We start from the raw sequence: 16205 nt of genomic DNA on the forward strand, positions 1-16205 counted from the left end.
TGGAAATCAATAACAGAAAAATTAGGGAAAAGAAATCAAATACTTGGAAAATGAACAATACCCTCCTGAAAAAAGACTGGGTTATAGAAGACATTAAGGAGGGAATACAGAAATTCATAGAATGCAACGAGAATGAAAATACTTCCTATCAAAACCCCTGGGACACAGCAAAAGCAGTGCTCAGAGGCCAATTTATATCGATAAATGCACACATACAAAAAGAAAAAAGAGCCAAAATCAGAGAACTGTCCCGACAACTTGAACAAATAGAAAGTGAGCAACAAAAGAATCCATCAGGCACCGGAAGAAAACAAATAATAAAAATTAGAGCTGAACTAAATGAATTAGAGAACAGAAAAACAATTGAAAGAATTAACAAAGCCAAAAGCTGGTTCTTTGAAAAAATTAACACAGCTGATAAACCATTGGCCAGACTGACTGAAGAAATACAGGAAAGGGAACAAATAACCCGAATAAGAAACGAGATGGGCCACATCACAACAGACCCAACTGAAATTAAAAGAATCATATCAGATTATTATGAAAAAAATTATACTCTAACAAATTCAAAAACCTAGAAGAAATGGATGAATTCCTGGAAAAACACTACCTAAACTAACACAATCAGAAGTAGAACAACTAAATAGACCCATAAAAAAAAAAAAGCTTGAAACGGTAATCAAAAAACTCCCAACAAAAAAAAGCCCTGGCCCGGATGGCTTCACTGCAGAGTTCTACCAAACTTTCAGAGAAGAGTTAACACCACTACTACTAAAGGTATTTGAAAGCATAGAAAATGACGGAATACTGTCTAACTCATTCTATGAAGCCACCATATCCCTGATACCAAAACCAGGTAAAGACATCACAAAAAAAGAAAATTACAGACCTATATCCCTCATGAACATAGATGCAAAAATCCTCAACAAAATTCTAGCCAACAGAACTCAACAACATATCAAAAAAATAATCCACCACGACCAAGTGGGATTTATACCAGGTATGCAAGGCTGGTTTAATATTAGAAAAACCATTAATGTAATCCACCATATAAATGAAACAAAAGACAAAAACCACATGAGCTTATCAATTGATGCAGAAAAGGCATTTGACAAAGTCCAACACCCATTTATGATAAAAACTCTCAGCAAAATAGGAATTGAAGGAAAGTTCCTCAACATAATAAAGGGCATCTATGTAAAGCCAACAGCCAACATCACTCTAAATAGAGAGAGCCTGAAAGCATTTCCCTTGAGAACGGAAACCAGACAAGGATGCCCTTTATCACCGCTCTTATTCAACATTGTGCTAGAGGTCCTAGCCAGAACAATTAGGCTAGACAAAGAAATAAAGGGCATCCGGATTGGCAAGGAGGAAGTAAAATTATCTCTATTTGCAGATGATATGATCTTACACACAGAAAACCCTAAGGAATCCTCCAGAAAACTACTGAAACTAATAGAAGAGTTTGGCAGAGTCTCAGGTTATAAGATAAACATACAAAAATCACTTGGATTCCTCTACATCAACAAAAAGAACATTGAAGAGGAAATAACCAAATCAATACCGTTCATAGTAGCCCCCAAGAAGATAAAATACTTAGGAATAAATCTTACCAAAGATGTAAAAGACCTATATAAAGAAAACTACAAAATACTAGTGCAAGAAACTAAAAAGGACCTACTTAAGTGGAAAAACATACCTTGCTCATGGATAGGAAGACTTAACATAGTAAACATGTCTATTCTACCAAAAGCCATCTATACGTACAATGCACTTCCGATCCAAATTCCAATGACATTTTTTAATGTGATGAAGAAACAAATCACCAACTTCATATGGAAGGGAAAGAAGCCTCGGATAAGTAAAGCATTACTGAAAAAGAAGAAGAAAGTGGGAGGCCTCACTCTACCTATTATAAAGCCACAGTAGTCAAAACAGCCTGGTACTGGTACAACAACAGACACATAGACCAATGGAACAGAATTGAGAACCCAGATATAAATCCATCCACATATGAGCAGCTGATATTTGACAAAGGCCCAGTGTCAGTTAATTGGGGAAAAGATAGTCTTTTTAACAAATGGTGCTGGCATAACTGGATATCCATTTGCAAAAAAATGAAACAGGACCCATACCTCACACCGTGCACAAAAACTAACTCCAAGTGGATCAAAGACCTAAACATAAAGACTAAAACGATAAAGATCATGGAAGAAAAAATAGGGACAACCCTAGGAGCCCTAATACAAGGCATAAACAGAATACAAAACATTACCAAAAATGACGAAGAGAAACCAGATAACTGGGAGCTCCTAAAAATCAAACACCTATGCTCATTTAAAGACTTCACCAAAAGAGTAAAAAGACCACCTACAGATTGGGAAACAGTTTTCAGCTATGACATCTCCGACCAGCGCCTGATCTCTAAAATGTATATGATTCTGTTAAAACTCAACCACAAAAAGACAAACAACCCAATCAAGAAGTGGGCAAAGGATATGAACACACACTTCACTAAAGAAGATATTCAGGCAGCTAACAGATACATGAGAAAATGCTCTCGATTATTAGCCATTATAGAAATGCAAATCAGAACTACGATGAGATTCCATCTCACTCCAACAAGGCTGGCATTAATCCAAAAATCACAAAATAATAAATGTCGGAGAGGCTGCGGAGAGATTGGAACTCTTACACAGTGCTGGTGGGAATGTAAAATGGTACAACCACTTTGGAAATCTATCTGGCGTTTCCTTAGAAAGTTAGAAATAGAACTACCATACAACCCAGAAATCCCACTCCTCGGAATATATCCTAGAGAAATAAGAGCCTTTACAGGAACAGATATGCACACCCATGTTTATTGCAGCTCTGTTTACAATAGGAAAAAGTGGATGCAACCAAGGTGTCCATCAACGGATGAATGGTTAAATAAATTGTGGTATATTCACACAATGGAATACTACGCATCGATAAAGAACAGTGAGGAATCTGTGAAACATTTCATAACATGGAAGAACCTGGAAGGCATTATGCTGAGCGAAATTAGTCAGAGGCAAAAGGACAAATATTGTATAAGACCAGTATTATAAGATCTTGAGAAATAGTATAAACTGAGAAGAACACATACTTTTGTGGTTACAAGGTGGGGAGGGAGGGAGGGTGGGAGAGTGTTTTTTACTGATTAGTTAGTAGATAAGAACTACTTTAGGTGAAGGGAAGGACAATACTCAATACACGGAAGGTCAGCTCAACTGGACTGGACCAAAAGCAAAGAAGTTTCCGGGATAAACTGTGAATGCTTCAAAGGTCAGCGGAGCAAGGGCGGGGGTTTGGGGACTGTGGCTTAAGGGGACTTCTAAGTCAATTGGCAAAATAATTCTATTATGAAAACATTCTGCATCCCACTTTGAAATGTGGCGTCTGGGGTCTTAAATGCTAACAAGCGGCCATCTAAGATGTATCAATTGGTCTTAACCCACCTGGATCAAAGGAGAATGAAGAACACCAAGGTCACATGATAACTAAGAGCCCAAGAGACAGAAAGAACACAAGGTAATTACGAGCCTAAGACACAGAAAGTGCCACATGAACCAGTGACTATATGATCCTGAGACCAGAAGAACTAGATGGTGCCTGGCCACAACCGATGACTGCCCTGACAGGGAGCAGAATAGAGAACACCTGAGGGAGCAGGAGATCAGTGGGATGCAGACCCCAAATTCTCATAAAAAGACCAGACTTAGTGGTCTGACTGAGACTAGAGGAATCCCAGCGGTCATGGTCCCCAAACCTTCTGTTGGCCCAGGACAGGAACCATTCCCGAAGATAACTTGTGGGACATGGAAGGGACTGGACAGTGGGTTGGAGAGAGATGCTGATGAAGAGTGAGCTACTTGTATCAGGTGAACACTTGAGGCTGTGTTGGCATCTCCTGTCTGGAGGGGAGATGGGAGGATAGAGAGGGTTAGAAACTGGCGAAATTGTCACGAAAGGAGAGACTGGAAGGGCTGCCTCATTAGGGGGAGAGTAAGTGGGAGTATGGAGTAAGGTGTATATAAGCTTATATGTGACAGACTGACTTGATTTGTAAACGTTCACTTAAAGCTCAATAAAAATTATTACTAACTGCATCCCACTTTGAAATGTGGCGTCTGAGGTCTTAAATGCTAACAAGCGGCCATCTAAGATGCAGCAATTGGTCTCAACCCACCTGGAGCAAAGGAAAATGAAGAACACCAAGCCCACATGGCAACTAAGAGCCCAAGAGACAGAAAGGGCCACATGAACCAGAGACCTACATCATCCTGAGACCAGAAGAACTAGTTGGTGCCCGGCCACAATTGATGACTGCCCTGACAGGGAGCACAGCAGAGGACCCCTGAGGGAGCAGGAGATCAGTGGGATACAGACCCCAAATTCTCACAAAAAGACCAAACTTAATGGTCTGACTGAGACTGGAGGAATCCCGGTGGCAGTGCTCCCCAGACCTTCTGTTGGCACAGGACAGAAACCATCCCCGAAGACAACTCATCAGACATGAAAGGGACTGGTCAGCGGGTGGGAGAGAAACGCTGATGAAGAGTGAGCTAATTATATCAGGTGGACACTTGAGATTGTGTTGGCAACTCTTGTCTGGAGGGGGGATGGGAGGATAGAGAGAGAGGGAAGCCGGCAAAATTGTCAAGAAAGGAGAGACTGAAAGGGCTGACTCAAGACGGGGAGAGTAAGTGGGAGTAGGGAGTGAGATGTATGTAAACTTATATGTGACAGACTGATTGGATTTGTAAACGTTCACTTGAAGCTTAATAAAAGTTATTTAAAAAAATCATTATTAAGAAAAAACAACTGTAAGCTTGGCCTCAAACAGATTTTTAAAAGTGTTCGTGGCAGTGTTACAGTAGCCAAAAGGTGGAAACAACCCAACTGTCCATCAACAGATGAATGGATAAACAAGTGTGGTGTACACCCATAATTGAATATTATTCAGTCATAAAGAGAAACGAAGTCCTGATACATGCTACAGTATGAATTTACCTTGAAAATATTATGCTGCATCAATTAAGTCAGACACAAAAGGGCAAATATTGTATGATTCCACTTGTATGAAATACCTAAAATAGGCAAATGCATAGCGTCAAAACTTTATTAGTGGTTACCAGGGGCTGGTGGGAAGGGTAAATGAGGAATTACTGCTTAAATGTGATATATCCATACAATGGAATGTTACTCGGCAATAAAAAGAAATAGCACTGAAACATGTTACAACATGGTTGAACCTTGAAAACAGTATTCTGAGTGAAAGAAGCCATTTTTATGAAAGGTGCAAAACAGGTGAATCCGTAGAGACAGAAAGTAGCTTAGTTTCTGGGGACTGCAGGTAACAGGGAATGGGTATGGGTGTGATGAAAATGTCCTGAAATTGATCGGGGCAATGGTGCACAACTCTGAATATACTAAAAATCATTTAATTGTACACTTTGTGAATTATTTGATATGTGAATTTTATCTCAATAAAATTGTTATGTATAAAAAACGATAATGCCCTTTTTGTCCAGGGCGTATCATTTTAAAAATTCAACTTTTTGTACAGTGAGGAATTTACATAGATGAATTTTTTAGATACTACAACAAAGCATACTTTGTAAATCAAAATGCTGTTTCTAACAGGGAACTCTGTGTGACTAATACTTTAAGATAATTAAAAGATAGATTTACCTCCATTGTTCAGGGAAAGTGTTGGTTATTCAATAAGTATCTCCACCCTGGATCCTCCATAGAGAAAAAAGAGGACTAAAGAGAAAAAAAAACTTGTAATATTTCTGCAAGTAATGACCAAAGAGGGAATTTTAAGATAAATTTTAAATAATGATTTTTTTTTTTTTGGTTAGCACATATAAAACATTGTCACTATGAAAATTTTTGAAGCTTACACCTTTTGAAAAATTTTAGTAACTTTTCTTATTGTGGTAAATATGTATGCAACAGAACATTTGCCATTTCAACATTTTTTACGTGTACAATTTAGTGGCATTAATTGTATTCATTATGTTGTGCAACCATGACCATTATCTGCTTGAAACTTCTCCCATCACCCTTCACAGTCTCCTAAGCAGTGAATTCCCTTTTCCTCCTCCTTCCCTCCTGCTCCTGGTAACCACTGATAACCATACTTAGACCTGTGTAAGTTTGACTGTTCTAGATCTTTCATATAAGTGGGGTCATGTAATACTTGTCCTCCTTTTTTCTTTTTTTGTGCTTTAAGTGAAAGTTTACAGCTCAAGTTAGTTTCCCATATAAAAATTTATGCACAGATTGTTATGTGACCCTAGTTGCTATCCCTAGAATGTGTCAACAGACTCCTCCTTTCCACCCCAGATTTCCCATGTCCATTCAACCAGCTCCTGTCCCTTTCTGCCTTCTCATCTCTGGACAGCAGCTGCCCATTTAGTCTCATGTATCTACTTGAACTAAGAAACACACTCTTCAAGAGTATCATTTTATGTCTTATAGTCCAGTCTAATCTTTGTCTTAAGAGTTGGCTTTGGGAATGGTTATAAAACCAAAAAAAAAAAACCAAACCCAGTGCCGTCGAGTCGATTCTGACTCATAGCAATCCTACGGGACAGAGTAGAACTGCTCCAGAGTTTCCAAGGTGTGCCTGGCGGATTCGAGCTGCCGACCCTTATGGTTAGCAGCCGTAGCACTTAACCACTACGCTACCAGGGTTTCCCTGGGAATGGTTATAGTTCTGGGTTAACAGAGAGTCTGGGGGCCATGTCTTCTGGGGTTCTTCCAGTCTCAGTCAGAATATTAAGTGTGATGTTTTTACTAGAATTTGAGCTCTACACCCCACTTTTCTCCTCCATTAGAGACTCTGTATTGCGTTTCCTGTCAGGGCTGTCATTGGTGGTAGCCAGGCATCATCTAGTTCTTCTGGTCTCAGGCTGCTGGAGTCTCTGGAAGCCTATGATTTTAAAATGAGATTTAGTATAGGTTTTTTCATCACTGAAGAATTCTGTTGTTTGCATGGTATGCGCGTATTTCCTGTTTCTTAGGAACAATGGCATATTAACACTCTTTAGTATTCGCGGTGATCTCTGGAATCCAGGGAAGGTGATGGGTGTATGTTAACAGCAGTGGCCTAATAGGGGTGGTTCAGCATTCATTCTTTTGTCAAAAATGTATTAAGCACTACTGTATGTCATTCATTGTTTTAGGCCTTGGGAATACAGATGTGATAAGACACAGCCCTTGCCAGAATGACCTTTAGTCTAACAAGGACACACACCAGTATATACACACATACAAACATACACACAAAATTTTTTTTTAATTTTTAAAAATTGTACTTTAGATGAAGGTTTATAGAGCAGACTATTTTCTCATTAAACAATACAGACATTATTTTGTGACATTGGTTGCCAGCCCCACAACATGTCAAAACTCTCCCCTTCTCAACCTTGGGTTCCCCATTACCAGCTTCCCTGTCCCCTCCTACCTTCTCCTCCTTGCCCCTGGGCTGGTATACCAATTTAGTCTCATTTTGTTTTATGGGCCTGTCTAATGTTTGGCTGAAGGGTGAACCTCAGGAGTGACTTCAGTACTGAGCCATAAGGGCATCCAGGGGTTGTATTCTTGGGGTTTCTCCAGTCTCTGTCAGGCTAGTAAGTCTGGTCTTTTTGTGTGTGTGTGAATTAGAATTTTATTTTACATTTTTCTCCAGGTCTGTCTGGGACCCTCTGTTGTGATCCCTGTCAGAGCAGTCGGTGGTGGTAGGCAGGCACCATCTAGTTGTACTGAACTCAGTCTGGTGGAGGCTGTGGTAGTTGTGGTCCATTAGTCTTTTGGAGTAATCTTTCCCATGTGTCTTTGGTTTTCTTCATTCTCCCTTGCTCCAGATGGGGTGAGACCAGCGGAGTATCTTAGGTAGCCACTGTCAAGCTTTTAAGACCCCAGACACTATTCACCAAAGTAGAGTGCGGAACATTTTCTTTATAAACTATGTTATGCCAGTTGAACTAGATGTTCTCCGAGACAATGGTCCCCCCACAGCCCTCAACTCAGTAATTTGGCCCCTCAGGGAGTTTGGATGTATCTATGGAACTTCCATGACCTTGCCTTGGACAAGTTGTGTTGACTTCCCCAATATTGTATACTGTCTTACCCTTCACCAAAGTTACCACTTAATCTATTGTCTGTTTAGTGTTTTTCCCTCCCACCCCTCCCCTCCCTCTTAACCATCAATGATTGTTTCTTTTTGTGTGTAAACCTTCTTATGAGTTTTTATTTTATAGTAGTGGTCTCATACAATATTTGCTCTTTTGTGCATAATGCATTCCAGATTCATCTATGTTATGAGATGCTTGATAGATTCATCATTGTTCTTTATTGTTGTGTAGTATTCCATTGTGTGTATGTACCATAGTTTGTTTATCCATTCATCTGTTGATGGGCACCTAGGTTGTTCCCATCATTTTGCTACTTTGAACAGCGCTGCAGTGAACATGGGTATGTGTATGTCTATTTGTGTGATGGCTCTTATTTCTCTAGGATATATTCCTGGCAGCGGGACTGGTCAATCATGTGGTATTTCTATTTCTAGCTTTTTAAGGAAGTGCCGTATCATTTTCTAAAATGTTTGTAACATTTTGCATTCCCCCCAGCAGTGCTTAAGAGTTCCAATCTACCCACAGCCTCTCCAGCATTTGTTATTTTCTGTTTTTTTTTTTCTTTTTTTATTGGTGCCAGTAATGTGTGTGGGGGGGGGTGTGAGATGGTATCTCATTGTGGTTTTGATTTACATTTCTGTAATGGCTAATGATTGTGAGGGTTTCCTCATGTGTCTGTTCACTACTTGAAATGTCTTCTTTGGTGAAGTGTCTGTTCATATCCTTTGCCCAATTATCAATTGGATTATTTGTCTTTTTGTTGTTGAGGTGTTGGATTTTCCTGTAGATTTTAGAGATTAGACCTTTGTTGGATTTGTCATAGCCAAAATTTTTTTTCCAGTGTGTAGATTCTCTTTTTACTCTTTTAGGAAGTCTTTTGATAAGCATAAGTATTTAATTTTTAGAAGATCCCGGTTATAAATAGCTTATCTTCAAGTGTTTGTGTATCATTAGTTATAGTTTGTATCCTGTTAATGCCATGTATTAGGGCCTCTAGAGTTGACCCTGTTTTTCCTTCTATGATCTTTATAGTTTTTGGTTTTATATTTGATCCATTTTGAATTACTTTTTGTGTATGGTGTGAGGTATGGGTCCTGTTCCATTTTTTTTTTTTGCATATGCAGATCCAGTTTTGCCAGCACCATTTGTTGAAAAGACTGTCTTTTCTCCATTTGATGACTGTCTTTTCTCCATTTGATGGACTTCAGGCTTTTGTCAAAGATCAAGTGACCGTAGGTGGATGGATTTACGCCTGGGTTCTCAGTTCTGTTCCATTTGTCAATGTGTCTGTCTTAACCACTACCAGGCTGTTTTGACTATCGTAGCTGTAATAGTAGGTTTTGAGGTCAGGTGGTGTGAGTCTTCCTTCTTTATTATTCTTCTTTAATAGTGCTTTACTTATCTAGGGCCTCCTCCCTCTCCATATAAAGTTAGTGATTAGTTTTTCATCTCTTTAAAGAATGCTGTTGGTATTTGGATCAGGATTGCAGTGTATTTGTAGTTTGCTTTGGATAGAATTGACATTTTCACAGTGTTGAGTCTACCTATAGATGAGTATGGTATGTTTTTCCATTTATGTAGGTCTTGCAGTATTGTTTTGTAGTTTTCTTTGTACAGGTCTTTTACATCCTTGGTTAGATTTATTCCTAAGCATTTTATTTTTTTTAGGTGCTATTATAAATGGTGTTGTTTTCCTGATTTCCTTTTCGTAGTCCTCTTTATTGGTGTGTAAGAATCCAATACATTTTTGTACGTTTATCTTGTATCCTGCTATTCTGCTGAATCTTTCTATTAGTTTCTGTAGTTTTCTCATAGTCTTTTGAGTTTTCTATGTTTAGTATCATATCATCTGCAGATAGGGGGAATTATTGTGTTTTAATACCACTTAGGCCATTAGGAAGATACATAGAACATGTAGTGGAAGTACAAAGGGTAGTCACTCTGTTGGGAGTTTTAAGGAGAAGAATCAACAAAGGTGTCATAGATGATACTTCTTTTTTTTTTTAACATTTTATTGTGCTTTAGGTGAAAGTTTACATAGCAAATTAGTTTTCCAGTCAATGATACTTAAACTAATTGTTCTGTGACATTGGTTGAAATCCCCATAATGTGTCAGCACTCTCCTCATTTCCTTCATGGGTTCCCCATTTCTATTAGTCTGGTTTCCCTGTCCCTTCCTGCCAACTCATCTTTGGTTTTGGACAAATGTTGCCCTTTTGGTATCATATAGTTGATTGTTTTAAGGAGCACATTCTTCACAGCTGTTATTGTTGATTTTACAGCCCCGCCTGTTATTTGGCTGAATGGTGGCCTCTGTGAATGTCTTCAGTTTCAAGTTAGAAGGTTATCTTAGGACAGTAGTCTTGGGGGTTCCTCAGATGAGATTTTGAAAACATGTATTTCCTGAGTTTTAAATAGATGACTTTATTTCATTGTATAATGTATTTTAGTCAACATGATAGTAATGCAGTGGGAGCTAAAAGAATTATATTGCTTGCATGTTTCCTGTCATTTTTTAAACATCATTTCAGTTCTCTTTGTACTGTGCAACATAAGTATAGGTATTTAATACATGGTTTTTCTTATGATGAGAGGCTAAGTAAACCCTTGGTTGTAGAAATAATGTTAATTATTTGTAGTTCCTTAGGTGAGCCAATAGTGATTGTGTGAATCTCATCCAGAGAATTGAAGGGTGAAACTCAGACAGATTGTGGAGTTCTGTGTGCTTGATGGAAACCCTGGTGGTGTAGTGGTTAAGAGCTATGGGTGCTACCAAAAGCTCATCAGTTTGAATCCACAAGGCACTTCTTGAAAATCCTGAGTCGGAATGAACTCGACGGCAACGGTTATGTGCTCGATAGAGAACAGACTTAAGATTTTCAACTTACTTTATGAGAACAGTGATTTGTTATTTCAGGTGCTATTTTGACTTAAAAAAACTTCAGTATTTCGGTTACTTTTCAGTCATTAGAGATAGTTGGTTAGCCATTTTAAATAATTAAGTTTGCATTAGTGTTCAGAGTCAAAATTACTTTTTTTCAGTATCTGGTATGCATATGAAAGTACTTGCTTATTTTTTCTAAGATACTGTGATAGCAGAAACTCATGTGTTATGGAGTAGATTTTTTTTTAATCACTTAAGTCAATTATAATTGACTCCAAAATATCTTTTAAAAAAATACCATTTATCTTCATTTCAGGGTAAGGCAGATTTTTATTATTAGGAAGTTTAATACGTAATACATAGTGCTTTGACATTAAATCTCACATAAACTCTTTCTCTGCATGGGATTTTTTTCCCTACTGCTTTAACGTTAGAGCTTTTTTTTTTTATTATTTAACCAAGCCTCTATTTCTTGATGTGTTTTTACCCCATAGAGAAAATACTCTTCCAAATGAAGTCGTTTGATTCTTCATTGTTTTAATAGCAGATGCTTGTTATAAAGGCATCCATCCTAGCCCTACAATAAAATTAATGAATAAATCACTTTGGGGGGAATTATCTATAAACCATAGGGAACTTATGTATTTCATGATGTTTTTAATTCCTATATACAAGCATCAATGATAAATACCAAAGAAATCAGTCAAAAAATGAAAGTCAGCAGCCTTACTTTTACTGTTCTAAGTGGATTTGTGGAAATAAACAGCCTCACGAAAATAATATTGATAAACTCTACACATCAGTGATTAAATACCACATATTTCTCCTGGAGTGTGGGCAGTGTTCATAGAATAATCTCATTAAAGAAAATCCAAAATCTTTGTATAAAAAATTTCACCCACAAGTTAGTGCTATATGTAAAAACAAACTTTTTTTAAAATAATTTTTATTGTGCTTTAAGTGAAAGTTTACAAATCAAGTCAGTCTCTCACACAAAAACCCATATACGCCTTGCTACATACACACTCCCAGTTACTCTCCCCCTACTGAGATAGCCCACCTCTCCCTCCACTCTCTCTTTTCGTGTCCATTTTGCCAGCTTCTAACCCCCTCCACCCTCTCATCTCCCCTCCAGGCAGGAGATGCCAACATGGTCTCAAGTGTCTACCTGATCCAAGAAGCTCACTCCTCACCAGCATCCCTCTCCAACCCATTGTCCAGTCCAATCCATGTCTGCAGAGTTGGCTTCAGGAATGGTTCCTGTCCTGGGGCAACAGAAGGTCTGGGGGCCATGACCACCGGGGTCCTTCCAGTTCTTGTCAAACCATTAAGTCTGGTTTTATGAGAATTTTGGGTCTGCATCCCACTGCTCTCCTGCTCCCTCAGGGGTTCTCTTTTGTGTTCCCTGTCAGGGCAGTCATGGGTTGTAGGCGGGCACCGTCTAGTTCTTCTGGTCTCAGAATGATGTAGTCGCTGGTTCATGCGGCCCTTTCTGTGTCTCTTGGGCTCGTTATCACCTTGTGTCCTTAGTGTTCTTCATTCTCCTTTGATCCAGGTGGGTTGAGACCAATTGATGCATCTTAGATGGCCACTTGCTAGCCTTTAAGACCCCAGATGCCACTCTCCAAAGTGGGATGCAGAATGTTTTCTTAATAGATTTTATTATGCCAGTTGACTTAGGTGTCCCCTGAAACCATGGTCCCCAGACCCCTGCCCCTGCTACGCTGTACTTCGAAGCGTTCAGTTTATTCAGGAAACTTCTTTGCTTTTGGTTTAGTCCAATTGTGCTGACCTCCCCTGTATTGTGTGCTGTCTTTCCCTTCACCTAAAGTAGTTCTTATCTAATTAGTGAATGCTCCTCTCCCACCCTCCCTCCCTCCCCCCTCTCGTAACCACAAAAGAATGTTTTCTTCTCAGTTTAAACTATTTCTCAAATTCTTATAATAGTGATCTTATACAATATTTGTCCTTTTGCAACTGACTAATTTCACTCAGCATAATGCCTTCCAGGTTCCTCCATGTTATGAAATGTTCACAGATTCCTCACTGTTCTTTATCGATGTGTAGCATTCCATTGTGTGAATATACCATAATTTATTTAACCATTCATTCGTTGTTGGGCATCTTGGTTGCTTCCATGTTTTTGCTATTGTAAACAGTGAAAACTTTTAATTTAGGTACATCTTGTATCGAAAATAACACATACTTCTTGAATTCATTGAGTACAAAAACACCAACACACACCCCAAATGGAATGCTTTCCAGTGATATTGGGAATGAGCACAAGAACTGCTTAAAGGAGAGTGTCTCCCTTTATTACCAGAGTCAATGAAATTAACTGCCTTTTGAAACACACGAGATGAACAAACATCAGTGGGAACAAGCGTCGCAGAATTTCATGATTCAGGACCATAGCTTGAATGCTTCATAACATGGGAAGCAACTCCTAAAAACAGCCAGTTGGTTGAATTTCTTAGAAATTGGGGAAAAAATGCGTTTCAGAACATGATTTGTTACAATTACAACAGAAAATCTACACCAAGAAATAAAATACTGGGAGCACGAGAACCAAGGTCTTCAAAGTATAAAAAGAGATATAATCAGACTTCACATTAAAATTTAAAGAATGTAGTTAAAGGAAAAATTAACTGGGCTTGCACAGCAGGTTAAATATACAACCATAAATATACCGTATTTTTCTGCAAATAATATGCCCACATAAATAGCACACCCACACATATAATGCCCAATAGTATGCCTAGGAAGATAATGTGCGAGAGAGTTGCGCAGTTGGCAAAAAATGTATAACGTGCACATTATTTGTCTAAAAATGCGGTAGTCCTTTCACATAGCTCTGACAACTTACCCTAACGTCCAGTTTTCCATATCAAAAGTACATGATTTCATTAGCAGATGCCTCTTTATTTTAGACTTAAAATCACCTCTCATCTGCCAAAGTATATACAGTACTATTTCTGAACTACTATTTTAATAACGTGTTAGTAGCTTTATTGAGATAATTCACATATCATAAAATTCATTTAAAGTGTGCAGTTCCGTAGTTTTTAGTATATTCACAGAGTTGTGCAGCCATCACCACAATCTAATTTTAGAACATTTTTATTATCCCAAAAAGAAACCCAGTATCCATTTGCCATTACTTCCCATTCCCCTTTTCCCCTGACACTAGGCAACCACCAATCTGCTTTCTGTCTCTATTATCTTAATAACATTTTAAACTTGCGATGTTGTTCTCTTGCCTATTACAGGTCATTGGTTCAAATATTTAAAACCAAAACAAAACCCATTGCTGTTGAGTTGATTCCGACTCCTAGTGTCCCTGTAGGACAGAACAGTTCTTTCCCCATGGGGTGTCTAACAGTGTAATTTTTACATGAGCAGGTGTTTCTCCTGAGGAGTCTCTGGGTGGGTTTCAAATGCTGATCTTTCAGTTAGCAGCTGAGGTCTTAACGACTGTGCCACCAGGGCTCCTTTGTTTAGAGGTTTAAAATCTCTTAAACTAGCCAAATTTATAAGTCCTGTGGCATCCTCTCTCAGAAAGCGTTCAAATTATGGCTTCATAATGTTATAATCGTTACATCTTCTATTAAGATTTTCTGATCTGGAGCATGTGTTTGAAATTCTGTTTGCTGCCTTGCTGCTTGTTGTTGTTAGTTGCTGTTGAATCAATCGCAACTCATGGTGACACCCCATGTTTGCAAACTAGAACTGCTCCATAGGGTTTTTAAGGCTGTGACTTTTCAGAAGCAGATTGCCAGGCCTGCCTTCTAAAGGCACCTCTGGGTGGGTGAATGAACAGTTTCTTTTAGAAGAATCAGCACAAAGTTGGAGGTTAAAGATGTCCCAAATGTCCAACTTTTCCAGACGGCTGAACCACTCTATCATCTCTTAACATCAGCTACTACTCCTCCCGTCAGTACTCTCCCTCCCATCTATGGGTTCTGTATCTCACTGCAACATCTCACAGAACTCATGAACCATCAAGGAAATGGCTCACACAGTTGTGGAGGCTGACAGGTTCCAAATTTGTTAGTCAGGCTGAAGGCTTCTCTTGATTCCCATGGCTACAGGGGCTGATGAACCCAAATCAGCAGGTCAGATGACAGGCTGCTGGCTTACAAGGCTGTGGAAGCTGGCAGATCAGGTCAGTTGATAAACTGCTGTCTCAGGTTCCAAGAACTGGAGGTCAGATGATGACGAGCTGGATGCAGGATCCAGAACTTTGCCAGAGCTTTCATATATATTGGATGCAGACCATACCCTCAAAGAAAGCCCCCTTACTTGAGCAAGGCAGCGCAAGGGTATGACTGGAATAAGGGTGGTAGGTTGGTGTCTAGGGTAAGAATGGTGACTTGAGTCACAACCTCTAGTAAGGCAGTGACTCAAGATACATCCCAACTATGCCTGCCTTATTAACATAACAGACAACTTACTCCCAAATGGAACCATTACCACAGGCATAGAGGCTAGAATTTATAACATCACAGAATGGAGGATAATTACATCAGACCACAAAATGGAGGACAATCACATCGGACCACAGAATGGAGGATTACTACATCATTACATAACTGCCAAATCACTAAAATCACGGCTGAGCCAAGTTGACACATAACCATCACAGGTTTCATACACCCTGTTTGCATTAGCAATTAGCAGCAAGCTGTCCAATCACCTTGGTGGGCCACAAGCACCTTATTTGCATAGTCCCACTCAGTCATTGTGTGGGAATCACAGGGATTGTGGTTAGAAAGGCCATATTAAATAATTCACTGCATTGCAGTGGGTTTGAACTGCTAACCTTTCGTCTAGCAGTGGAGCACTTAACACTTTATACTACCCAAGGACTCTACCATTTACACTACCCATGGACTTCATGCTCTACTTGCTAGGAGTGCTAAACTCAATTAAAGGGAGTAAAATCATTCTGTCCAAACTCACAACTAAGTTTGTTCTATTTGTGTCAATGATTTCAGGCTCTTGGTAGTAGAAACAGCTTTAGGAATTTTGTGGTGCTACATTATTTTTAATAGTAATGTCACCTTTGTCACTGTCTTCATCCTTTGGCTCAAAGTTTGGTTCAATCTGCTGTAGATAGCCAAGAAGGCTATTATGAGTAGATTGGT

General features: G+C 39.0%; 1 protein-coding gene across 4 annotated transcripts in view; it reads left to right on the forward strand.

Annotated features, from left to right (window-relative positions):
• The window catches only part of XIAP (X-linked inhibitor of apoptosis), a 57821-nt gene that overhangs the window by 17506 nt on the left and 24110 nt on the right, over nt 1-16205 (forward strand). The window contains exon 3 of one of the 4 annotated variants that reach the window (XM_064277554.1): nt 12194-12338. The exons of the other annotated variants lie outside the window; for them this stretch is intronic. The gene's annotated coding sequence lies outside the window, so the exon portion shown is untranslated. The remainder of the gene's footprint in view (nt 1-12193; nt 12339-16205) is intronic. 4 annotated transcript variants of the gene reach the window in all.

Source organism: Loxodonta africana, chromosome X (genome assembly GCF_030014295.1).
Source record: "Loxodonta africana isolate mLoxAfr1 chromosome X, mLoxAfr1.hap2, whole genome shotgun sequence".
Lineage (NCBI taxonomy): Eukaryota > Metazoa > Chordata > Mammalia > Proboscidea > Elephantidae > Loxodonta > Loxodonta africana.